The sequence below is a fragment of the Nuphar pumila genome, chromosome 1, assembly GCF_984573655.1.
Source record: "Nuphar pumila chromosome 1, dmNupPumi1.hap1.1, whole genome shotgun sequence".
Lineage (NCBI taxonomy): Eukaryota > Viridiplantae > Streptophyta > Magnoliopsida > Nymphaeales > Nymphaeaceae > Nuphar > Nuphar pumila.
This window is the reverse complement of record NC_143249.1, coordinates 55,999,399-56,027,287: the sequence shown is the minus strand read 5'-3', so window position 1 is coordinate 56,027,287 and position 27,889 is coordinate 55,999,399. Positions and strand designations below refer to the sequence as shown.

The following is a 27,889-nucleotide window of genomic DNA, read 5'->3' as shown; positions in this document are numbered from 1 at the left end:
CATAAATAACTCGAGATATTTCTCTTGCATGTTGGATTCATAATGTTATCAACAAGAAGACTAAGTAGGCATGATGTTTCTCTCACTAGTATGTCATTCACCTAGTTTGACATCGCTTTCATTCCAATCATAACCTCATATCATAATATATGATTGATGAGGGTATGTTTCTAATATTTGAGTTCAAATTATGCTACAACAATGGCTGCTTTGTTAAATCCATGTTCATTTAACTGGCTATCAATCATAGCCATTATGTGTAACTATTTCATATACCCTGATCATCATTACAAGGATTAACCATATTGAAACAAGTCCCTTGTCAGATTACCTGATCTTGAAAATATACTTCTTCACAGGTTTGTCCTCATCAGACTCACGTGATATTGGGTCAGTACACCCACACAGAATCATACTAGCCAAACTAATGGTTTTGGAACATGTACACTCACGTGGTGTTGTACATCCTCACATGCTCGCCTTGTCTAGACTATTCAATCTTGAATATGTAAAACCTTACAGGATTCTTTTCTTGGGAATAGTTCCTCAACGGTTTATGAATTTTATTAAGTGACTTTTAGCGTTCTAATAATGCAAGCTCAATTACCCACTCATAGAAATTCGATTTGACAAGCCTAAGATTTCTTTAGAGAAGAAATACATATCAATTCAGATGACTATACACAAGGTCATGAGCTACTTGTCTAGACTTGAGCATTCATTTGATTTTATCTTCCGATTGCCTTTTTCCCCAACATAACTCTACCCATCAAGGGTATCCGGATGCCTCATTACGGTTATTATCCATGAGTTATTCAGTTAACATCGCATAAACATGACTCGCCATGGGTTTCTGCTCTGTCATAGGTAATGGCAGCTATTGGAATGGGGGACGTTGCTGTGTTTGTTGGGAGGGTCCTCCAGATCCCATATTTCTTCATTGATGATGTAAGGCCTTTTTGCAACATTCTCTTATATGATGGTCTGGTTTGCCACAATATACCCTGCAACACAGAGATAGGCCCCTCTTGGGTGATCTAAGCTACACCTCAGGCAACAAAATTTGGACTGTTGGTAGGGCTGATTAGCTTCCTCCATATGCGATGGCCGTTCGGCCGGTGGAGCGAAGTTCTTTACTTGAAAATTCCTCTTATGAAAAGGTGGTCGTGATTTCTGCCTACCTGAGAATGTCTGCTTGTTGTTCCCATTACTTGTTATTGGTCACTTTCCTGCAACCCTTTTGGATTACTCCCAGTCTGCGTTAATCTTTGAAGCTACTGCCATATCAACTTGGAATGTCTGGGGCATACTGGTTATCACACGAGACCGTAGCCCTTCCCATAATCCATTTATGTATTTGTCGGCCCTCTCTTGGTCACTCTCAATTAACTGGGAGCAGTACCGCTCAAGATTTTGAAATTTGGTGGTATAGTCGATAAGACTTATATCACCCTACTTTAATTCTAAAAATTCCATCTTTTTCTTATTTCTAGAGTGCAATGGAAAGTAGTTGTCCATGAATGTTCTCCGAAAATCATCCCAAGGGATGACCACATGCTGTGAGAATTGGATGACCTTGGTGGTATCCCACCACTTTCGTACATTGTCCTTCAGCCTATACTTGTCAAAATTAGTTTTTTTATCATTAAGTACTCCCAATACTAGGAATGTATATTTTGTTTCCTCGATCTGACTTTCTGCAAGTTTTCGATCAGCTTTATCAGTAAAGACTAATGGGTAGAGTTTGAGGAACTTCTCATAAGTTATTCCTTCGATGTTCTCGTTGTAAGGCTAGGCCAGTTCCTGCCTCATTTTATGGATGGCTGTTACAAGTTGGTTGAGAGTTTTCAACAACAACCCCTACGTATGGGACTCCTCGCTCGACATGGTTCTCATCATTATAGGAGCAATTTATCTAATCACATAAAATAACGTGGTTCAATTTCTCGATATATATATATATATATATATATATATATATATATATATATATATATATATATATATATATATATATATATATATATATATATATATATATATATGAAAGAAAAATTTATTTACTTTTATATATACACTGCATCACAACATATATACATCACCTTTAAATATAAGCGTCATGCCACACCGGTGAACATTGGTGGTGAGAAACCATACATATGAGTCTGTTGACTCCAAACATAACCAATATGAGTCCATCGACTCCAAACATAATAAATATGAGTCCGTCGACTCCAAACATAACCAGTTTCTAAGAACTAGGTTTTTTTGTCGACATAAATGACCTTAAATTGGTCCGTCGATCACCACATCACCTTGGCTTAGACACAATTGGAGTTGGCTCAGGCGATACTTCCGCACTCTTAGGTGAAGCTGGTGGGTAGGCTAGTGATGCTCACTCATTCTGTGGCATAGCAGCATCATGACTTAGAGAATTCGAAATCATAATGGGTGAATAAAAGGAATTGTATCCTTCATTCGAGCCATTCAGACTAGGCGTATATGATGCCGGGTGATATCTTGGCGAGTGATAGAATTCTATAGAGAATAACCAATTATTACCTCCCAGACTCGGTGATCCTATCGAACTTGATGAGGTATTGCTGCTCCCCACACTTGAGTGATGGGGTCCACTGATGCATGAGGTCCCATCTTTAAGACCAAGTGATGTCCATCGACCCATATCGACAGTGTATTTCCTTTGGCATTCGTTGGTGGAATGCCCATCTTCGCCACAAAACTGGCAGTCTTAGATTTCATACGGGCAAATTCATTCATCATGCATGAACATGCATCGATAACAGTAGCCTTGTGAATCATGGGTTGCTATCTATATTTGACAAGGGTTTACCCAATTAGAAAGTATGAAAATAATACTTATAGTGCGATATCGCGAACATAATGGATCTTGAACCATGTTTCTCAGACACAGGCTCTGATTCCAATTCTGTAACACCCCAGATTTCCAAAACAATTGCGAAGTCAAAATTTAATGGATTTCTTTTTTTTTTCTTTGCAGCAAAACTTAGAAAAAGTTTTTGCAGTTAAAATGGGCGATAATGAGGTATCGATTTTAAAAAACACCGGGCAAGTCACAGGTATGTGGCCAAGCACTCATTGACCACCAATGTGTTCCATTTATCAAAACAAGTTGTTTATTACAAACATCGTTGCTTGAAAAAGCAATATTTAGTTTTATAGAGGAAGCATTGCACTGTATGGAGAAACCCTGGAACTCGATGCCGCCATGCTCTCCATATTGCATCGCAGGTTCAACACTTGTATTCCCCATTAAATGGGGTCAGAACCATTGCTGGTCTGGTAAAAAAGCATTCAATCACATTAAACATAACATATGAAAAAGCACAAACCACTCAAGGTCACAATTTACAACAATGATGCTCAAGTCTCCATGACTTAGCGTATATTGCGAGAGCCTCTTCAGGGATATGAGTTGAACATTTCGCTTAAGTCTCCAAGACTTGGCATATATCATGTGAGCCTCTTATGGGCCTCAATTGAAACATCGTGCTCAAGTCTCCAAGACTTGGCACATCCGTATTCCACGAATCTGAGCGAGAGCTCCTCGTGCTTAGCTCAGTTATGCGAATATAACACAGGTCTTTTTCCTATTGGCCCAATAGTATACCAATCTTGACACCATTTACAAGGTTATGCAAGACTTGTCAAAACAACGTACATTCATTCATATATTCATACATCGCTGAACCTAGAACTAATGTATTGTTTCGATATTAACCATTCACCCCCTGGTACACAGGAGAAGCTTGAACTTTGGCATAAATATGACATTCTGGAGGTTTATTATTCTATGTATTTTAGATACTGTAAAGGCTTGTTGACTCTGTTCATGATGAGACAGTAGAACTCATACTGGGATAACCCTATCAGGTAGGTTCAAATGCATCCTCTATTATAATAGTTGGGTTCAATCCTGAGATCTTAAGGATAACCTTGACCTCTAAACCTCCTGAGTGACGGAAGGTCCCTTGAACTCTATGGTTCATGATCAAATACATGTCACTTATGATTGTACCATCACTGTCTGCCACGGTAAACAATAGTCCTAAAGGGGTTTGACAGTCTAACTGTTACTTGTCAGGTATTTGAAATCCACTCGGGCAAACTAGTGCATCCCGCAATAAAAAAATATGTACCCCGACCTCTTTTAGTATTCAGAAGTATAGTCCAATCGTGTGGTCCCAATGACCTTTAAGTTTTATTCATATGCATGCTTGACTCTGCTCTCAGCATCCTTGTCTATCACGAGAACCTCACCTCTTTTGGGTGGACATAGAACTCTGGCTCTTTGCCTCTTACGAATCTAGTTTGTACAACAATATTTTCCATGAGCATACATATGACATGATCTCAACGGATCGACTGCTCGGCGTATATAACCACAATGAGCACTTGGCCTAGTCAAGGCACAACCACTACTTCGATGTTTTGGCCCTTACGAGTAAGGTGCCCTTACAGGCAAACATAGGAATAAGCCATTTTGGCAGCATTCCAAAATCTTGAATTGGTTATATTCTTGATTTTCTCAAATTTTTGGATTTTCTTGAATTTCTTAATTTTCTTGTTTTTCACAATTTTCTTGATTTTCTAGATTTCAAGTAATTATAAATCTTTGTCTTAATATGTGAATAATATTTCAAGAATAATAAAAAAAGATAAGTCATAAAGAAGTTTTGCGGGTTGTGTTTTGGATCTCGAATTTCGGTTCTGGATCCAAAATCACTATTTGGATCTAAGTTGGATCTGGGGTTTAGTTTGGTCTGGATACAATTCTAATTAGTATTTGGACCCAATGGATGTGTTTTTGACCCTCATGGGGGACGTCTAATGTAGATATCCATTTGGATCAAGAGCCCACATAGACTCTATAACCTCTAGTTTCAAATTCATAAAAATTTAAATTAAGCAAAATAAAGGGGGGATAATTAAGACCTTTAAATTAAATGTTTTTAAAGTTTTAAATATAAGGGACGCCCCACACATCTATAAGAACCCACATGAGTTTACAAGTTGGAATCAAATGTTGAAAAGTCAAATTTTATTGTCTTATAAAATAATAAAATAGAAAAAAATCAAAATAAATCATAATTAGGAGTCTAGAAGTTGTTTTTTTTTCAAGAATAGTCCTCTCTCCCCCTCCACACATTTTTGGAAAGGGAGAGTCTATATCTTATTGATCTAGGGCTTGGGAGGGTATAAAAATACACCCCTTCCATATGCTCCTCACATTTTGAGAAAAAATCTCTCTCTTTCTTCTTCTCTCTTATTTTCCATTTTCTTCTTTTTTTTTGGATTTTCTCTCTCCTTCAAAATGTGTAGGAGGATTGGAGAACCCTAGTGCAGCCATTATACAAGCACTTAGTCATTGGGTGGTGCTAGAATAGGAGTCAGATCACCCATTTTCTTTGTTCTAACCGTGAAAATCGATCGTAGATAGATAAGATTTATATAGCTGATGCTTTTACACACTGGGAGAATGTATGATTGAAGTATTTTAATTTTTAGCAACTTTGAATATGTTCTTGATCTGTTCTACATGTTTTCTGGTTGAAAAAAATCATTTTTTGAATCAAAAAATACTAATATTGCATTTTTTCAAAAAATGAATTTGAGAAACATGCAAAATTAGGGCTTTGTTATTATTTCATGTTAGATCTAATCATCATATGATTTTTTATGGTGTTATTCATGTATTAACTTGTATTATGTTAGATCAAACAAAAAATAATCAGATTCTAAAGGTTTTATAATCTTACAAAGGGTTTTTACAAAATAAATTTTTGAAAAACCTAAAGCCATGATGTCTAATAAAATTTTCCTGACTGGTTTTGGAACAAAATCGATAACTCTATGAATATCGATCCAAAAAATCTAAATAAAATCACTACGATCATCTAAATTCTTGATCTTGAATTTAGAATCTTGTTTCACTCGTTTTGGATCTGTAGTGATGTAGATATGCCTATTTTAATAGAGCCTCAATTTCTGGTTCTTTTTACAGGATGATTTTGATCTATCTTTGATAAACATTGGTAACACCTATGAAAAACGACTCTAAATATTTCATACAAATTGTGAGTGAATCTTAATACCTAGTATCTGATTGTGTAAAAAGGGTTTTGTTAAAAATGTTTTGCAAAATTTTTAAGAAATACCTTAATCTGATTAAAATCCTGCAGATTACAGATTCTTGACCAAAACTTTGTCTAAACAGGGTTTCGTAAAAGATATTTAATTATTTTGGTATTTATTATTTTTGAGAATGGTATATTAAGTTGTATTCTTGACAGATACAGGTAACCACGGTAAAAATACTACAATTTTATCGATGTTTTGCAATTCTTGGCAGATTTTATAAAATGAAGTTGCAAGAGATCTAAGTTTGATTCAGCCACTTATACTTGTTTTTATTTAGCAATGTGTTAGAGACTTATGATTCTAGTATATGTCTGACATGAATTGCATATTATTAGTGATTATATATCATATTGAAGCAAGATTAATGAGTTAGACATACAAAAATATCTGATTGTGATGTCTCTATAAATCATATGTGTAATACATGAGTCTTTTCACATTTGTTTTGCAAACATATTATTCTAATGGATTTTAAGGGCATATTAACGTGAAATATGAATTGTTTATTGTATGAATAGCAAGAACTGAATTTAAGTAATGCATATCAATCTTTTTTAAGCATGAAATACAATTTAGCATATTTAGAAATATGTAAGCCTTTCCGATTTTGGCTTATAGGGGCTTGAATCGAGAAAAAAGACTTATGTGTTTTTAGTTACGAGTCAATTGTAATGAGTTCTTTAATGTGTATGCCACCATAAATATTTTAATTAGGTTAAATATGATTTGAGCATTGAAGGTTCACAATATTAATTATAGTTATATTAATTTGATTGGTAAGGGTTTATGGGAGCTCTTATCGAGAAAGTCGAGTTAATGACTTTGATTATGTTTTGACGTTTCTTTAAACTTTTAATAATTTCAGTACTTGAATCATATTTGATCTAAGATAAATATTTGTGATAGAGTTAATGGTAAGATTTATTGTTTCTATACATGTTGCTAGTGAGATTTGTGGACCAGTTCAATTATAGCAGTTTGATTATTTGATTTTTTATGATCAATCGATTATAAGTATGACTGTAATTGCAAAACATGCAAAAAATGAATAGTGAACATGTTAATGTTGTTTCATGTTGGCCATATATGCAGATGGATAATGATGTATATATGATATTGTTGTATGTTTATCTTGAAATATTAGAAATAATATGATACCGCATGAGTGAATTGCTGAATTACATATTAACATGATTCTGGACTTTTGAGAATACATGCTATGATTTTGGTATGCGGTATTTGTAAATATATGCATGAAATATGATATCCCACAGGGTTTGATGGGCACTTGGTGTGCTGGATGAAATTAAGATAATAATGGTTCCATAAGAGGTAACAATGAGATGAAAAGTGCACTAACCGAAATGGTAGTTGCATGTATTACCTATGGCCTAATTTAAAGATACCCTATGATAGATCTTCTGGGTATGCCTTGTTTTGTCGAGGTATGCTTCACCGGTTGCTTGGCAGCAATTTACCATAGAAAGGGTAAAAGGTATGAAATTCCCTGAACCCTTCATTTTGACTCGTGAGAGGCAATTCGTCACCAGGTCCTCCAGCCCGAGAGATTAGGGAGACCAGGACTGTCAGTTCATCCTAGGTGACAGTTCCCAAGTACTTCTGCAGAAGTGAGTGATCATGATCATCATTGTGATGCAGATGTGATGCCTCTGAGTAGAGTTATCTCATATCAGTCATTTTCTCTCACGGTTTTGGGATCCGTCTTTAGGGATTATGACCCAGGGGGATACTCGGGTATAATAAAATACAAAGCATAATAAACACTCAAGCTAGTCAGCCTATTTCGGGTTAGTCTACGTCATTCCCAGGTAGACCGAGAAATCAAGATGAAACATAAATTTCTTGCTCACATTACTTTATTGCACTTTGCTTTACTTTACCTTTTATGAATGCAAACTATTCTTGGTCCTAAAAGTTGGTAAATTCATGCTCATTGATATATGTCTTGTTCTCATCTAGAGTTGATGTTATCATATTTAAGATTGTTATTACTTGCTTATGATTTTTTAATTCATGAATAGCTTGTAGAAATTTTATATATGCCTTGTTGATAGTTGATTCAAATTCTCAGATATTTATATAATGCAAGCTTTATGTGTTGTATATTGCATTAGCTGTGTGAATTTTACTAGGACTTTTCAAAGTCTCATTCTTTCAAAATAAAATATTTTTCAGGAGATATGTGATGGTCTAAGCGAGTGTAGAAAGCTAGAGAGGGTTGTGCAAAATGATGTTTCGATGATCCCAAGGGCTTCTTATTTGAATTTTAATACTTTCTTAATTGCTAAAAGTCTATTTAATTAGACATTTGATTATTAGTTAAATTCTGAATTTCAATTACTTTGTGCATAGTCAATGACTATTCGGTTATGTGATTGTAGCAGTTCTCTTAAAGTAATGTGTTTGGAGATTTAACCAAAAAATAAGTTTATAAAATTGATTTAAAAAATCAATGCTTTTCCGCTATGTTTACTCACCTAATAATAAGATAAGGATTTTATCAGTTGGATGCTTTAACTTCAAACCTTGTTCTAGGAAGCTACTAATCACTGGTGTATGCGCATGCTGACTCTCTGGAGCTTGATTCAATTAAGGCAAAGCCAATGATTAAAAACTTGGTATATTAATAATTTCTTTTATATAATGGTTAAATCAGATTCGTTAATGGATGATTTCGTACTGGATTTTTTTACTAAGAGGTGATGTCTCTTTTAGTGAAACGATTTTAGAAAAGATTTTTAATTAAAAACAACGTGAAAGCTAGACCCCAAAAATAAAAACCGATTCGCACGAGTGGTGGTGTCTGGGTCGATCTCACGGAACGGGGGATATTTGTATTCAAACACGCAACTAAACTACTCTTTATTGCCAAAAATAGAAAAGTATAAGAAAAATAACTACTTAGCTATTACATCAAATGTTTACCCTACGCAGAGGGTTTAAAATGGTTTTATTATAACCCAAGAATTAAATGAAATTCAAATTCCTAATTCTAAAAGAAAAGCAAAAGTGTCTTCTAGGCTCGTGCCTCGTGTTGCTTGTCGGATGCACGCTACCACGTGTCCCACTCACTTACCTTCACTCCACGCTATCCTGCAAAACACGAACACACAAGCCACGAAAGACAGAGACTAACACTGTGCTAAAAATGTAAGATACACAAAAATAAAAGATATGCAAAACTTAAAAATCAACAATACCTAAAATACCAAAAATGTCTAAAATGCAATACCTAAAATAAAAATACCTAAAATGCATAAAATTCAATGCCTAAAATGAAAATACCTAAAATGCATAAAATGCAATGCCTAAAATAAAAATACCTAAAATGCAATGCCTAAAATAATAATACCTAAAATGCAATGCTTAAAATAAAAATACCTAAAATACATAAAATGCAATGCCTAAAATAAAAATACCTAAAATGCCTAAAATGCAATGCCTAAAATAAAAATACCTAAAATGCAATGCCTAAAATGCCGTGAAGATGCAGAATGAAGTGCTACCGTGAAATTAAAAAAAAAACAATGCCGTGAATATCAAAGGAACAAGTTGCCGTGACATTCAAAGTGAAATAGCTTGCCGTGAAGTTTAAAATGAAACAACCATGAAACTTAAAATGATTTCACGGTAGAGCATTTTCATGGCAAGTCCATATGAGTGATTCCGACAGGCCTGATTCTCGGTGGATGATGAGGGGTTTCAGAAGGCAGAAGAAGAATCCGGCCAGTGAAGCAAGTGAATCCGGTGGCTGCTCTGCCTTTGAACTGATTTCACGGCAGACCGTTTTCTAATTTCACGGCAGATCAGATCTGAGATGATCTGATCTCATAGCAAAGTTCCAACAGATGCAAATCAAATTCTCGACAGATCTGAGAAGATCGAATTTTCATGACAGTTCATGTAACACCCCAAATAATTAACTTGAAAATTTTGGAATAATTTTTTTTTAAAACATCAGCGGAAAAACTTTATTAAATCCTTAGTCAATTTATTTGGCCGGGTTACAAGTAATAGCATAGACTCAATGCATTAACTAAAATAAACTCTTGAATTGAAATACTAGAAGTTTAAAATTACAACTTAATGATTTATTACAAGTCATATTCCTCAGGACATCCAAAGAAGATATGGTCACATGGCACTGTCCGCAACGACGACCACAATTGCTCACCTTTATCTATTTCCTGAAAATATTAATTTAGAAGGGGTCAGACTACTCCGTATGAGTAAGAAGCATAATATCCATATGAATGAGCTCAGTGTCATGTGTACAAGTATATGTGCTACACAGTTATATGGGTAATAACAAACTTTGGAACTAATTTGGATATACACTTGACTTAATTAAAGTATTTCATGTAAAGTCTACATAAAGCATAGACACCAATGTACAACACATCATATTTAAGGTATCATATTTTTTTATGTAAAGGAAAATAGATCTGAGTTACATACCACATGAATCACAACATACTCTAACAATTTTAATATCAAGCATTATGCAACTACTTGAAGATTTTTTAGAAATGCTTTTACTTTATGTTTCATCTTGTTAATTACCCTGTGGCTACACACAAGCATTCGACATCGTAGCGGATCGAGACCATTCGGGGGTTGGTTATGCCTTTTCAATTGTTACCCCGTATGACTAGCCGTACGGAGGTCCAAAGGGAATGGTTCATGACCGGGAGAGTACTCTCCAAAGGTTAGAACTAGAATTAGGATGCACCTTGTACTTCTGCAGAAGACTTGGATCTACCACCTAGGACGAATTGATAGTCCTGACCCCGTAACTCCGAGGACTGGGTACCGGGTGAGATGCCTAGCTCTCACAAAAACTAGAATATCCAACGAAGTTTGTACCATCTACCCTCTCCAAGGTAGACCATGGGTCCAATAACATACACCATCTTTTAGGTGTACCCAGAGCCTTGGGAACCTGTAACATATACTGTTTTCAGGTATACCCAGTATCCCGAGAAACCAGTAACATATACCATCTTTCAGGTATACCCAGAATCCCACAGTTATTTTATATGTGCATATTTTTCATTCACGTTTGTTTGGGTCCAGTAACATACACCGTCTTTCAGGTATACCCAAAACTTTGGGGAAATCCAGTAACATATACCATCTTTCAGGTATACTCAAAATCCCAAATAGAAACTGGTAACGTATACCATCTTTCAGGTATACCCAGAGTATAAAATTTTCATTTATGTCGCTATGTATTAGTTTAGCCTTTCTTTTTGGTGCTTGGGAATACATATCGTACCCCACTGGTTGTGCCGCCACATGGCATAACCCAACTTTAACAATTCATAAGTGCTCATTAGGGCAATATCAGCTTTCTAAGGAGCTATAAGCTCGATTTTAAGCTTTCACATGATCATGGCATGAAAATGTCCTTTATTATGCAAGCTTTTCAGAACACACATAGATCAACCAACACGTAAACATGTCATAACATGAAATCATGATTCGATTATATGCAATTCACATAGCATCATAGGTGTCCATATGGCACCACAAGGATTTGACATACCCGGTTTCAATTTGTATCATCGTGCCTTTGTAGTTTTTCTTTTATTTGTGCCATTATAACAAAAATATGTATTTAACCATAAACAATTCATGCATCAAAACATTAGTCATAACCTTCATTTGGCAATTACATATGCAACCCATGTATAACATGACTATGTCATGGGTATCTCATTCATGTGCTACATTCATTGACACATAACTCTCTTTGCACAAGCATATGATAAATTCATCATGCTATTTCAACATGTGCACTAAAGTGAGTCTCACATGTAGCATTCATATGTAGGGAGAATAACAAGTATAAGTCGAATTTCACAGTTCAAGAACAAGCTAATCATCCGTTTCAAGGACCAATAGTGCAAAAATGCAACTTTTGAAAAAGGGTGTATGTGTACGCTATGGTGGATAAAAAGCCCACCAAATTTTCATTTTTCTTTAGATCGTCAATTAGAACAAGATTATGTACACGCTTGACGTTTGCTGAATATAAGTATTTTAGCCTTTTTAAGATTGCACTAAGCCTTTAGTCTTACAAAATATTGTATTATATATATATCTATTCTCTTTATATCAAAATCCATGATTACAGTTTTAGTTTCAGGCTATCGATCATTGAACACTTTTTATCGCTTGATAACACATGTTTCGTGTGTCATGGTAATCCAAACATTTGCTTGAAGGACACTCTGGACCACTTAGCATATACCTTCCAAGGTACTACTTAGGTTTTAGTTGGGTTCACGGACCCACCGAGGTCACTTGGTCCAATGGGATTTTCAATTTATAATCACATAAGGTAATTGTTGCCTATTCCTTATTTGTTTTGGCTCGGAGGATGGCTCGTGGCAACAAAGCCATAGTTCCAACCATAGGTGTGAACATTCGACCAGTCCAACTAGGATCGGTCCCAAGGTTGTTGAGTCAACTAGGTAGTTGTTCGGATCTGGATATGACATGCCACAACTGCGATTGCTATGGTCCACAGTCGGCTTCACTGAATAGGCCAATAACAATCCAGATATGCATATGAGGTTGTGGGTCCCCTGCTGAAATACGTCAGCAGCCCGCAAGATGGAGGCACCACCCCCGCCACTAAAATTCTGGGTTAGTAAACAACAACTGTAAGCTGGTTGCCACTTACTCGAACCCCTATAGGTACAAGAATTTTTCTACATACATTCATATATGTGCAGACATTTTATCGCACAGGTAAGTGTAAACACTCACGTCTATGTATGAGTGTGGACTCTATGAACACCCAAAATTTTTCAAAAATTTGTAAATATTCTCTTTTTGCCCTTTATCTTCATTTTCTGGGTAATTGAGTCACTTTTACATCTAAATCTCATTTTATTTCTCAAGTTTCTGAAATTAAATTCATTTTTGTATATCTGACACAATCCAGATAAAAGATCCAAACCTGAGTTTCATTTTCCAATGTTTAAAATCAAATTCTCGAAATTTCCAAAATAACTTTTTGAAAAGCTTAGATAGTTTGTCCGACATCCATTTGGATCCATCATGTTGTATTTCTCGATTCGAGTGTCAAAACTTGAACATTTTCTCAAAACCTGGGTCCAAACCCATTCTTCTGAAGAAATTTCCCCAAAATGGTTTGAAATTCTCAGAAAAATACTTTTTGTAAATATTTCTTAGAAAAATACAAAAAAATTAGTGTTTAATCTTTGTTTTCTCATAAAATCTTAGATTTTATTCCAAAGATACAAAAAAAAAATGAAAAATAACAAAAAAATCAAAAAATTGGGAAAAAAATAAAGAAAGCAAATGATTTTAAAACTTGAAAGAGTTGAACTTTGCTAAAAACCTCCCTTAAAACCCCTTTTTGAAAACCAAAAGCCACTTTTTAGAAAAATCCTGAAAAGGGATCCTCTATTGGGAATTTGAAAAGATTTGCAACGGCCACTCCCGTTCGCACCATCCATCGCTCTCCTCCCTGCTGAGTGGCCATCCATCTCCAACAGCCTCCCTCTCTGGAATCCTCCTTTTTCTCCTTAAAAGGGGAGCACGCAGAAGGGGGAGGGATTCGTCTCCTACCTCTCCATTTACCCCATCCTCTGATCCATTCTTCACCTCTTTACTGCATTTCCTCATCCACGATTCACCTCTTTGTTGCATTCTCCTCCTTCGCCAGCATCCATTACGCTTACCTTCACCCTCTTTACCTCTTCTTCTTCTTCGTTTTCTTTTTCCTATCTCCTCTCGGTTTCTTCTCTTTCACTCCCTTGGTAAAAAGAACGACCGAGTCTGTGGTAATAAAAGGAAGACCTATCCTCCTTCAGCTAAAGGCAGAGAACCCGACTCCTGGCTTTTTATCCATCCGCTGAGGGAGGTTGATCCTGTAACAGAAGCTCTGCCAAAGTGAGTAATTCTACTTTTGCTTCCCTTTTAGCTTGTTTTAATCCTTATCTGTTTGAAGCAGAATAATGCATTTGCTGATATGCTTATGGCAGCACCAACATGCATTCTACGATATAAATTGAGCCCCATCGATGGCTACATTTTTTTTATTCGTTCCTTTATTTCGGCCATTATAGAGTTTATTTTCTGTGTCGATTTAAATCATTGCCCATTAGCATCAATCTCCTTCTGGCACAATACATTTTCTATTTTCTTTTCGTGTACCAGGGCATTCAAGGATAGATTCATGATCTATGTAGCCTTGCAAGGAGATTGAATCTATCTCAGACAGAGAATTCATTGTATATTTACAGACTGCGGTCTCTTTGCAACTTCTGGTTTATATTTGACATCTGATTAGTATAAATCAATGTTTAATTTCCTATGCTGTCTTCTTTTCTCCATTTACATATCGATTCTTTTATTTTATTTTATTTTATTTTTTTTTGTTCCTATTCGTTTCTATTTTCTGTATCATCGGTAGAATCTGATCATTTGGATCATCACACCTAATTCAAGTTATCAGGATCATTTGACATTTGTTTATATGTTTCGATCATTGTCATTTTTTTTTGTATTACCTTATTTGTATATCAAGCCTTCTGCAATTTCGTTTGGTCATTTTTTTTATATACATCATTGTCTGTTCTCAAACTCCACTTTGATTCTTATAGCACATCCCCTGCACAAATGGTCTCTCGCACATTGCCAATGTGGCTTGGTAGTCGTCCAATCCTGCTGCTATCACTTGTATCGATTCCATCTAAAAAGGGGGGCAACCACCCATGAGAAATCTATATGTGTCTATAGCAGTAGCTTGTATAGCCCAGCAACAACGTTTTTTTTTTTTTAATCTATATTTACGACCCCTTGAGAATGGCCGTGATATAAAACCAGACTCAAAGCAGATCAGTAAGTTTTCCTTTTCTTGCAGTTTCTTTTTTATCTTCAACGATTCTCTGCAAATCATTATCATTTATATTCATTAGTGGTGCCTCTTGCTGCTATATACATACCATCGATTTCCTGCATCCCATGATTTTTTTTTAGCTCTCACGTCGTAAGACAACATTGCTTGGTTTCCCATACATTTTCGCATCTCCGGTTGCATTGCATTCTCTCTGTTACTTGCAGTCATCCTGTATTTCCACACTTGTTTTTTTTTTGCATTTCAGCAGTTGGAATTTTGCATATTTTTGGTTAGTTATTGGAATTTATAACATGTTGCGATCTCAATGTTGTTACATTACATCCTATCCTGCTATGGAATTAAATAAATAAAAATCCCTTCATCATCCATCCCATTTGATGTTTCATGAGCATCGTCGCGGGAGAGTATGGAATCCATTGGCAACAAAAGTTTGCAGTCATGTTAAGGGGCATGACTCCATGACTAATAGAAGGAAGCCACAAAGCTAGATTCAAGGAAAGCCCGCACTATCTAAACATCTTTCTGGTAAGAGAGCCACCGGCAGAGGCCCAACTCCTGAGATTTTATGAAGAACACTGGCTGGCTGCAGTTGGGAGACTAGATCACCAAGTATTACACAACTGGTTCTAAAAGGAGAATAATGGTATCACCCTGTCATAAGCATTGAAGGAGTACAGTTTCTTGGAACATTCTAAGCTTTTGCAGTCTGACTTCTGATAGATGGATAACCTGGAGATCCCCTACAAAGGAAACAATAAAAAATGTGATGGACCTCATATGACGATATAATCCCTTTGTCTCCTTCCACCGACTTCTTATTCTTCTTCATATTCACCATCACTGTTGCTGGTGTTGGTTTCTTCCTTGTGATTGTTCATTAGTACTTCCTTGTGATTGTTCATTGTTTGTTTTGCCTTAGAATTCTGTGTCTTGTGCTTCTGTCTCTCGCTTCATTTCCCCAGATGGGAAACCAAGAATCTGTACAAGATTACTCTGTGGATAAATAATCTGATACTTATCCTGATCCAAGTGGAAGTACTGTGAACCCTATCAGTCAGTGGAAGCAGCAGGTTTCCTTTATTGCTGATAATTTCAGCTCCCTTAATCAGATTATTTCAGCCTTGAGAGATGCTGGACTTGAGTCATCAAATTTAATTCTTGGAATTGACTTTACCAAGAGCAACGAGTGGACAGGGAAGCATTCTTTCCATAGGAGGAGCCTTCATGCAATTGGAGATATTCCTAATCCTTATGAACAAGCAATTTCTATAATCGGCCGTACATTATCTCCTTTTGATGAGGACAACCTGATACCTTGTTTTGGGTTTGGTGATGCATCTACACATGATCAGTATGTGTTCAGCTTCTTTGAGGATTACCAATGTTGTCATGGTTTTGAAGAAGTTCTGATCAAATACAGAGATATTGTTCCACACTTGAAACTATCAGGCCCAACTTCCTGTTCTTCTGTAATTAATGCATCTATTGACATCATCGAGAGAAGCAATGGGCAATATCACGTTCTTGTCATCATTGCAGATGGGCAGGTAGCACGCTGTGTTGATTTAGAACCTGGAAGTCTCAGTCCTCAAGAAAGTGCAACTATTGATGCTGTAGTTGCTGCAAGTCGGTACCCACTTTCAATTGTTTTGGTTGGTGTTGGAGATGGGCCATGGGAAGAGATGCAGCGGTTTTGATGATAACATTCCCAATAGATTATTTGACAACTTTCAGTTTGTAAACTTCACAAAAATAATGTCAGAAAACAAAGATATAGCTAAGAAGGAAGCAACATTTGTGCTTGCAGCTCTCATGGAAGTTCCTTTTCAGTATAGAGCGACTCAAGAACTCAATTATCTGGGTGGGCGAAAAATTAGAGTTCCAGGCCCTGCACCACTTCCTCCTCCCCCTGGAGTCCTCAATCATGATAAGGCTGTCCATGCTTTTCCACAGTACATGAACTACCAGCCAACCATTACTTCAGCAACCAATACTTCAACAGAGCAGGTTTGTCCTATCTGTTTAACAAATCCAAGAGACATGGCTTTTGGATGTGGACATCTGACATGCAGGGATTGTGGCAAAACATTGTCGTTGCGCTCAATATGCCATCACCCACTTGCGGCAACCCTTGCTGCACTACATCACCATCACGTCCTATCATTGTAAAGGCAATTGCAGTTTCACCACTGCTGCACTTATCTCCAGCCCTCACCCTTACAGCTCTATGCAGCCACAGCCTTCCCTGCATCATCAGCATGCCATTCCCTTGTCATCCACCATTAGAAACTTACACAACACTGCCAGCATGGCCTCATCCATATTGTTATTTCTACATCCCCATATACATTTCACCCTTTTCTCCACCAGATATCACATAGAATTTTTCACCTTCACAACACATACCATGTATACACACAACCTTGACTATGCTGAACCTTTTCTATTGGTTGGGTATATGTATATCCACTGCTACTATTCTTACACTTACCACTGTTTACACCCTTCACATTCACCATTCCACTTATACATACATATATATATATATATATATATATATATATATATATATATATATATATATATATATATATATGTGTGTGTGTGTGTGTGTGTGTGTGTGTGTGTGTGTGTGTGTGTCTATATACATTCATGTCCACATACATATATGTATATAAATATACATACACATATGCATGTATATACGTATACAAATACATATCAATTTCATCTTTTCCACAATTTAGACCTCAAATATTTTGACATGTGAACATTTTCGCCGTTGACATCTATATAACATGTGCAGTTTTCTTCCATTTTTTTTTCATATTAATTCAAGTATTTTGCAGGGGAATATGTGGAAAAGGTCATTATTTGGAGTTGTAAATTCCATTTCATGTATTGTAATAGTTAGTTTTTTAATGAGAATTTACATTTCTTGTTTTAGATAGAATGAATGAGCATTATAAACATCATGAATTGCATGTTTTTCATGCATTTTTTGCCTTTATCTCTCAAATTCTCACAAGTAGCAACACGAATGGCATGTGCACCATTTCATAAGAGGTGATTAAATCCTAAGTTGATGATTTACATCAATGGCCATAGTCAGGATGTAAACAAGACTTAGGATTTTCATCTTTTATGAAATAACATTGGATATACACTGGATCCTCTTAAAAAATCATCATATTTTCAAATATTTCTTCTTTTATTAGGGTTTAACTTAAAATTAACTCAATATATATACCGATGGCCATAGTCAGGGTATATTGAGAGTTAATTTCATTTTAAACTCTATAAAAGCACAAAAATATGTCTTATTCTTCACCTGAATTTAAATATAGATTATTATATAATACATTCAATGACCATAGTCAAGGATGTATTATATTTTCAATCTTATTTCACTTCATGTAAAAGATTGAAATACGATTTTCAAAATCCAATTTCAAAATTTAAAATTCATTCATCATTTAGGATAGAACTGCATCATATTTTAAAAAAATTCTTTTTCAAAACTCCAAGTGATATAAATATCTTCTTCAATCAATCCTCAAATCTTATAAAATCCAATTCATCCTTTCATTTTCAAATTCTATTTCATTTTTCAATCTCAAAGTTCAAATTAACTTTGAGATTTCAAATTCATTTTATATTCAAATTCAAAAGTTCCAAATTCATTTTATATTCAAAACTCCAATCAAATTCAAAGTTCAATTTTACTTTGAGATTCTTTATTCATCTTCTAAATTCCAAAATTCAAGTTTTCAAATTCAAAGTCAAATTTGACTTTGAAATTCATTTATATATTCAAAGTTTAAAATCTCAAATCAAAATTCCAAAAATAGATCCTAATCTCAACTTGGATCCAGATTTTCAAGTATAAATCTCCATTCTTTGGATCTCATATTATAGATCCAAAATCCATTCTAGGATCCCGAACCCGATTCTACTCTGAATCTCAAACTTCAGATCCACTCCATTTTAAGATCCAGAATCCAATTCTACATTGGATCTCAAACTTCAGATCCAAAACCCATCTTAGGATACAGAGTCCAATTCTACATTGGATCTCAGACTTCAGATCCAAAATCCATCTTAGGGTCCAAAATCCAATTCTATCTTGAATCTCAGATTTCAGATCCTAAACCCATTTTTAAGATCCAAAATCCATTTTAGGATTTAGAATCTAATCCCGTCTTGGATTCCAGATCTTGGATCCCCTTCTATTCAGAATTCAGAATCCAATTCCATTTCATTCCCAGATTTCAAATCTAAATCCATTTTACAGATCACATCTGGATTTCTTAAATTCATTCCTATTTTGGATTTCTCAGATCCATCCTGATTTCAAAACTTCAAAATTTGAAATTCAATTCCATTTTCATTTCCTTTCCTAAATCCAAGTTTAAAAATTCAACTTCAAAAGCCCATTTCTGACTTTGAAGCCTCATCTCTCATCTTCAAATCTTTCTTTTCAAAATCAAGATTTATTTTCCCAACTCTGATCACTTCAAAGACTTAGAACTTCTCTGATCTATCTCAAGTTCTAAGTTAGATTCAATCATTCAGAAACCATTTCTTCATTCTATTATCAAGTCTATCTTAGAAAAACTTGGAGATTTTCAAAACATTTTTTTCAAAAGAGCATACATCCTTGCATTGCACAAGCATGATTCTTTGTGCATTTAGACTTAGGATAAATTCTTAGATGATATTTAGGCAAAGCAAAAGGCATAAATTCGATCTTTGGTTCGATTACCCTTGGTAAAGGCGCCAGGAACGGCCAAACCTCGTACCGACGAGCGAATCCCATCTCTCCATTTTTCTCGCAATATATTTTCAAAACGGAGGCGAGTTATTTGCTAAATATTTTCAAATTAAGGTCAAGTGAGACCCCGCAAAAGAGTTCCTCTCTCTCTTCTTTTCTTTCTTTTCTCTTCTCTCCTCTTTTTTCTTTCTTTTATTTTTCTCCCTTCAAAAAGGAGGAAATAGAGGTTAAAAAGGAAAAGAGGTGGAAGAGAGAGAAACCATATGAGAGGAAAAATTTTGCGATGATCACAGTTTTGGCGACCGAGATGGGACCCGTCTCCGTCTGGTCGAATTTGTGCCTTTGCTTTGCTTTAATCTTATCTAAGTCTTTATTCTTTTATGTTAGCTTCATTTTTCATGCAAACCTTAGGAGCCTAGACTTTGTCCTAAGCTGACATCATTGCATATAGGATCTAAGTATGGTTTGGTAGGACTATATTGAGGAGATTATTCCATGTTCACATTAGACTTAGGTCTGAAATACAACTCTCCTTAATTCTAGGGATTGAATGCAAACAATGTATGCAAGTGTATGCTTCTTTTCATTTAAATTCTATCTCCTTAGGACTTGCATTAGAGCTTTCTGGTTTTATCTGCATGTTGATCATGTTTTTGAAAACATCCATACCTATATTGTCCCGGTCATCACGTTGCTGGGCTGTCTCACTGAACCATAGTTCGGGAGAGTGCCTCACAACTGGACCACTTATTTGGGTTCGCGCCCCCCTACCACGTACCTAAGGGCCATAGTCTGAGGTATATCGGTAGGTGCTCAAGGATGTTGGGAAACCTTACCTTGGAACCGGAGAGATATCTTATATGCCACGTATTTCGAGCTTCGGCTTGAGTATATCGACATACCTTGATTGAAATCAGATGATCTAAATCTTAGAGTTAGGATTAAGGTCCTATCAGCCATTTCAAATATTGCATTTAGAGTCAGCTTTAGGGAGTGCTGTTTGTGCATCCTTGCTTGTATATCTGTGATTGTATGATATTTTATATCTTCCTTATATTTTCCAAAAACCTGGGTATATATTTCAAAATTTCCTCTTTGTTTTTTTTTTTAAACCCAGGTGTATTTTTCTTTCTCTTCTTCTTCTAAATTTCTTCAAAAAATTCTTCTGATCCTGCTTGCAAGTTCTTCAAATTTTAAAATCTTTACCATTTATTCTCTTATTTTCTTCTGATTTTATATTCTTGTTTTCATAAGAATCTCTTTCCATCAAGAGATATCCTTTTCAAAATGGTATTTTCTTTCATATTTTTGGTTACTCTCCCTTGTAGAGTAAACAACACAATTGTCAGAAATTTTGTGACGACTCAATCCCTAGTAAAGGGATACAACTTTTTTAGATTTCAACCTAATCCTTCCTCTTTTCAAAACTTCTCCAAAAGTTTCTTCGGTCTAAAACCTCCACTTTCCTCTACAGAGAACGCTGATATTCAAAAAATGGTTCAGACAAGAGCTGGAAAGGAAACAGTTCCTCAACACAGCGACAGTGAGGCGGAAGGGATGAGCTCTTCTAAATCAGTCAGAGGACAGGGTCAGAACATGGGAGATGACATTGACCCCGCTATGTATGATACGTTCCAAAAGATGATGGCGAGGATGATGTCGGAGCAAGCCGAGGCTAAGCTGAAAGAGGCAGTTCCTAAAAGCAAATTGAGGAAGAAGCCTGTAAAAAAGCAAGTCAGAATCGTCAGAAAGAAGGTACAACCAGACACTGCTTGTGAGGAGTCAGAGTCAGTCGAGGAAGAATCAGAAGAGGAAGAGCAGATTGTTTACCAACAGAATCCTCCGAGACAGTCCATAAAGATAGCTGCAGAAGAGCCCGAATCCGTCAACAAGCCCAAGTCTGGGACTCCAGCAGAGGACCTGATGAGCAAGCAGATGAAGGAGATGAATCAAGCAATCAAGGATATTCAAACCAAGGGTAAGGGCAAGCAGACCTACGCTGGCGAAGATTTTTAGGGTGGTCTAGATGGGGACGATAACCTAGAGAACCTTCCTCGTAAATTTCTCAAGTTTAATGGAACTGGCAACCCTAAAGCTCACTTAGCCACCTTTTATGCAGAATGCTGTCGTTTCAAAAAAGACAACAGGGCTCTGTTCATCTGTTTTCCCCGCAGTCTAGAGGGTGTAGCAGCCAGGTGGTATGCTGACCACATCAATCCTATCGAACTACGAGAGTTTGATAAAGTGGTAAATTTGTTCATTGAGCGCTTCTTATTCAACACTAAAGCTTCACCTACGCTCAATCACCTTTACAACTTAAAGCAGAATGAGACTGAAAGAGCAGGAGAATTCATCCACCGGTGGAGAAGCACCTGCAACAAGATGAAAGTTCCCATTCCAGAGGAGCATGCATTGCAGATAATCCTCAGCAATTTCTCTCAGCCCTTGAGAAGCCTCATTGCCACTTCTCCAGCAAAATCCTTTATCAAATTGATTGAGCGAGCCGAATGGCTCGAGGCAGGAATATAAAGCGGGCTTTACGAGGGCATGCCTCTGACCAAAAATATCCAAGACCAGAAAAAGAAAGCGCAGTTCACTCATGCAGCTAATACCTCTGACAATGATCATGGCAGCAGTAAAAGAGGTCAGAACCACAACGCAACTCAAGGGAAAAAGTCTTCCAAGCAGAATGACAAGCCGTCTCAGTCTCACTTTCCGCAAAAAGAAAAGATAAAGCGCGAAGGTTGGAGTAATGATCGTGAGTTCACTCCTCTGAAGCAAACGCTCGAAGAAGCCCTTAAATTCATGCTGGCCAAAGGATTGGTTAAACTCCCAAAAGTCGCGGATCCTCCCTTGGGAAGGTTCACAAATCAGTTCTGCAAGTTCCATCGAGCAGTGGGGCATGACACCGATCACTGCTTCGTCTTCAAAAATATTGTTCAGGATTGCGTCGACAAGAGTCTTTTTGTTGAAGACGAAGAGGAAGATGACCTAGCCGTCATGACCAAGTCTCTCCCCGGCTACTCAGAAGACTGAAGATGTCAGAATTCTCCTACTTTTCTCCCTTTTTTTTTGCCAGTCACCTTGTGGATGGCCAGTCAGTCCAGTCCTTTTGTGACCTTTTGGTCAAAGTACTTGTAAATATTTCAGTTCTTTTGTTATCAGTTTTGCTCATCAATGGAATGTCAATTTTCCTTTATATCTCTGATATCACAATATTTCCTTCCTCTGCCACCTAGGGGCATTTGCTTTTGAAAATTTATATTTCAAAAATCTCTTCATCGGCTTCTATTAAACCCACATTTTTCCTGTTCTTCTCAGAATGCGGGACAAATCCTGACATCATTCACGAGAGAAATGATATTACCTATGAGGGTTCTTCAAAAATCATAAAATTTTAAAAGTCTTCATAAACAAAAAGTTCAAATATTCTTTTATCCAACTTTTGTCAAAGATCAACTCTCGTGTTGATCATATTTTCAAAAATAGGTTTTGAACCATTGCATTGAAAGATCAACCCTCGTGTTGGTCACATTTTCTAAAAAATTAATTTCGAACCACTGCATTGAAAGATCAACCCTCGTGTTGATCACATTTTCTAAAAAAATGATTTCAAACCACTGCATTGAAAGATCAACCCTCGTGTTGATCACATTTTCTAAAAAATTGATTTCGAACCATTGCATTAAAGGATCAACCCTCGTGTTGATCATATCTTTCAAAAATAGGCTTTCAAATCATTATATTCAAAGATCAACCCTTGTGTTGGTCTTATCTTCCAAAATGGGTTTTAAAACATTATATTCAAAAATCAACCTTTGTATTGATCTTATTATCAATTTTAAATTGTTATTTTAAAAAATCAGATCTATTGTTGATACGCTTTTTAAAAAATTGGTTTTCAAACCATTGCCTTCAAAAATTAACCCTCATGATGATCTCTCTTGTTTGATTTAAAGGATCAGATCTTGCGCTGATCATTCTTCTTATGGTGGATTTTCTTCCCCCAAATGATTTCTCACTTATCTTTTAAATAAACATTTTTCCTTTCAAGATCCCATATGCAGGCAGGATAAAAAACACTCATTTTTCTTAAAATCTTATAAATTTTCAGCTAATTTTGTTATCCTTATCAATTTCATTCGTTTTATTCATATTTTTATCAAGTTTATATCAATTTTATCAAACTTTATCAAGTTTTATTAAATTTTTCTCAATTTTATTAGATTTTATCGAATCTGAACCCTTTCAGGATAAGGGATAAACCTGATGCCTCTTTCCCATGAGGTGTTTTCTTTTTCCTTCTTTTGCCCCTTTTAGGTTAAGGGATAAACCTGACCCTCGTTGTCCGAGGTGTTCCCATTCAGGATAAGGGAAAATCCTAAAACCCCTCGTAGGAGCAATAATGCTACCTATGGGAATTCTTTTGCAAAATACAAGTTTTTATCAATCTTTATTGATTTTCTAGATTTATATCAATTTTCCTTCATTAAATTTCCTTAAATTCTATTCTTTTTCCCCTTCAGGATAAGGGATAATCCTTAAAACACCGACAATCATTCTTGCTTAATTCTTAAGTATCTTAGAATGTCGGTGTCCCTTTTTCTTCAAATCTCCGCCAGAAAACCCAGTACTCATACTGGGGCATTTCTTTTTCCAATATTCATACAGATAAGCCTAGCACTTGCGCTAGTGTCTGGCTGACCGATCAGTTAGCCCCTCAAGTTCAGTCTTTGCACTAACCATTCATAAAAAATCAAAGCTCTAAATCCAATGTTGATCTTTGGGTTATTCAAATATCAATTTCAAGCCTTCAGGTCACAATCTTTCCTCAATTTTCCTTAAAATCCTGCCAGTCTTCTCCTATCCCTTCTCATCAATTCTCCTTTGAGATTCGAGTTTCGACTCAAACTTCTAACTCTTTCCTTTAGATTCGAGCCTTGACTCAAATTTTTTAGCTTTCCTTTAAAGATTTGGGTCTTAACTCGAGTCTTCTTTCCTTCAAAAATCTGAACTTCCAAGTTTTCCTTCAAGATTCAAGCCCTGACTCAAACTTTCCTGTTTTCCTTTGAAAATTTGGGTTTTATCTCGAGTTTTCTTGCCTTCAATAAATGAACCTTCAAGTTTTGATTCGAGCCCTGACTCGAACTTTCCTGCTTTCCTTCGAAAATTTGGGTTTTATCTCGAGTTTTCTTGCCTTCAATAAATGAACCTTTAAGTTTTGATTCGAGCCCTGACTCGAATTTTCCTGCTGTCCTTCAAAAATTTGAGTTTTATCTCGAGTTTTCTTGCCTTCAATAAATGAATTTTCAAGGTTTTCCTTTGAGATTCGAGCCCCGACTCGAACCTTCCAGTTTTCCTTTGGAGACTCAAGTTTCGACTCGAATTTTCCTGTTTTCCTTGTAGAATCCGAGTCCTGATTTGGTTGGTCTTTCAAAACCAATTTTTCGGGTTGGACTTATCTTCAAAATCTCGTTTTATGCCAAGCTTACCTTCAGAACTTTAAAGTTACATTTATCTTCAGAATTCAGCCTCATGTTGGATTCCTCCCCAGAATCCCACTGATATATCAAAGTTCGATGTTAAGCAAAGGTTTCGTCATCAAGGATTTCAGGAATATCTTACCAAATTGCCATAAAATAGTTGTTAATCTCAAAATTATATAAAGAATTTCCTCAAATCTCCTTAGTATTCCTTCCAAAAGGGTGAAGCTTCTGTGAAAAAAGGCTCAAACTCCAAATTTTCTGTTGGTCAACCAAGAGGATGAAGAAAAATCTTCGACATGACCGGTAAATGAAACATTCAATGATGCTGAAGAGCCATAAATGAGCTGATATTGATCATAGCTATGGCACATCCTTAAAGATTATTCTTTTTATAGTAAGACAGTGGAAATATCCTGGGCAGTAAAAAAAAGAACCTACCCAATCCATGTCTCCTCAAGTCAGCTAAGCTGCAAATCAAATATTCGCAAAAGGGATCTCTCAATTGTCGTCAAGATGAAGACGAATCATGCGAGCTAGATCTCCGGGGCCAAAGAAGATTTGGATCATCTCTGAGATGAAGGAATTTGTGAAGGATCCTTCCAGGGAAAGTTCAGATCACCATCAAGATGAAGGCGAGTGTGATGGACCTACCGACAAACCCTAAAAGATATTTGATTTCTGCTATCATTTTGACCAATGAACCAATATCATCAGCCTAATCTCTGAGAAAATGAAGGATCAGAGCATCTCCAAGATGAAGGAGTTTGTGACGTACCCTTCCCTGAAAAAGAGAGAAAAGTCAGGACATCTCCAAAATGAAGGATGATGTAAAAGCCCAAGAAAGCCCCATGACTCAAAAAAGTGCAAAAAGATCATCATGGAAAAATGCCCAAGATATCAAACTGCCCAAACTGCAAAAAATCTTCTTTATCTATGTGAAATTCTTCTATCAATATCTTTTCATTCAATTACTTTTATGAAGCTAAGAATATTTCCTCTCCTTTCATATCAAGGAAATTGATAGCATCCTTGAAGAAAACCAACAACAAAATTTGACTTTAATTCTGGATTCTATAGAGTTAACCTAGTTGGGGGTAATACTCTAGGTGGAAGAGGGAACATCTTATGAAAGTGCTTACCTTAAAATTACCTTGAATCAACTATAAATTTTATCATTTTTGGCAAAATTTTTCAGCTTTCCTGATAAAGAAATAAGAACTTGACATCTATTTTGATACATCTTGGTGTTGCCTTCTCCGTCTTTCGCTTTGTCAAGAGACTCGCCTTCTCCTTGATAAAAGGATTGCCTTCTCCGTCTTTCGCTTTGTCGAGAGACTCGCCTTCTCCTTGATAAAAGGATTGCCTTCTACGTCTTTCGCTTTGTCGAGAGACTCGCCTTCTCCTTGATAAAAGGATTGCCTTCTACGTCTTTCGCTTTGTCGAGAGACTCGCCTTCTCCTTGATAAAAGGATTGCCTTCTCCGTCTTTCGCTTTGTCGAGAAACCCGCCTTCTCCTTGATAAAAGAATTGCCTTCTCTGTCTTTCGCTTTGTCGAGAGACTCGCATTCTCCTTGATAAAAGGATTGCCTTCCACGTCTTTCGCTTTGTCGAGAGACTCGCCTTCTCCTTGATAAAAGGATTGCCTTATCTGTCTTTCGCTTTGTCGAGAGACTCGCCTTCTCCTTGATAAAAGGATTGTCTTCTTCATCTTTCGCTTTGTCGAGAGACTCACCTTCTCCTTGATTAAAGGATTGCCTTCTCTGTCTTTTGCGTTGTCAAAAGATTTACCTTTCTCCTTGATTAAAGGATCGCCTTCTCAGTCTTTTGCGTTGTCAAAAGATTTGCCTTTCTCCTTGCTAAAAGGATTGCCATCTTCATATTTCACTTTTGCCTTCTCCTTGCCAAAAGGATTGCCATCTTCATATTTCATTCTCACATTCTCCTTTCCAAAAAGATTGCCCTCCTCATCTTTTTGCTCTGATCGAGAGATTCGCCTTCTCCTGTCAAAATGATTGCCTTATTCATCTTCCGCTTTAAATCAATTTTTTTTTGCCTTCTCCGATTGTCATCTTCATCTTTCACCTTGTCAAAAGATTCGTTTCCTCAGATCGCCTTATTCATATTTTGCCTTGTCGAAAAATCACCTTTCTCCTGTTACAAGGATCACCCTATTCATCTTTTGACACCCTCGAAGGGTTTGCCTCCTGTTACTTTATTCATCGTTCATTTTGCCGAAAGAATTGTCTCACATTTTCCATCTCTCACATTTCCAGAAGAGTTGCCTCATTCAGCTGAAGTATCTCTCCTGTCCCATCACGATTTCTCCATTCGAGAATTCTGTATGGTCGTTCCCGCTCAAGATAAGGGTTAAACCTGAACTTTTTGCAAAAGGTCTTTTATTGTCAAAAACTATTTTCAGTCTCAGCAATGAGGTGCCCAAGAACAACCCCTTTTCAAGCTTTAGGGACCCCCATTTTTCTTCTTTTGCAAACCCCTCTTGGACTTGTTGTGCCAAGTCTAGAGGTTCCA

The 27,889-nt window shown here is 36.3% G+C and overlaps 1 pseudogene; it reads left to right on the top strand.

Moving 5' to 3' along the window:
* The first annotated feature begins 870 nt into the window (after positions 1 to 870).
* On the top strand, positions 871 to 17,269 carry LOC149848947 (E3 ubiquitin-protein ligase RGLG3 pseudogene; annotated as a pseudogene).
* Positions 17,270 to 27,889: the final 10,620 nt, after the last annotated feature.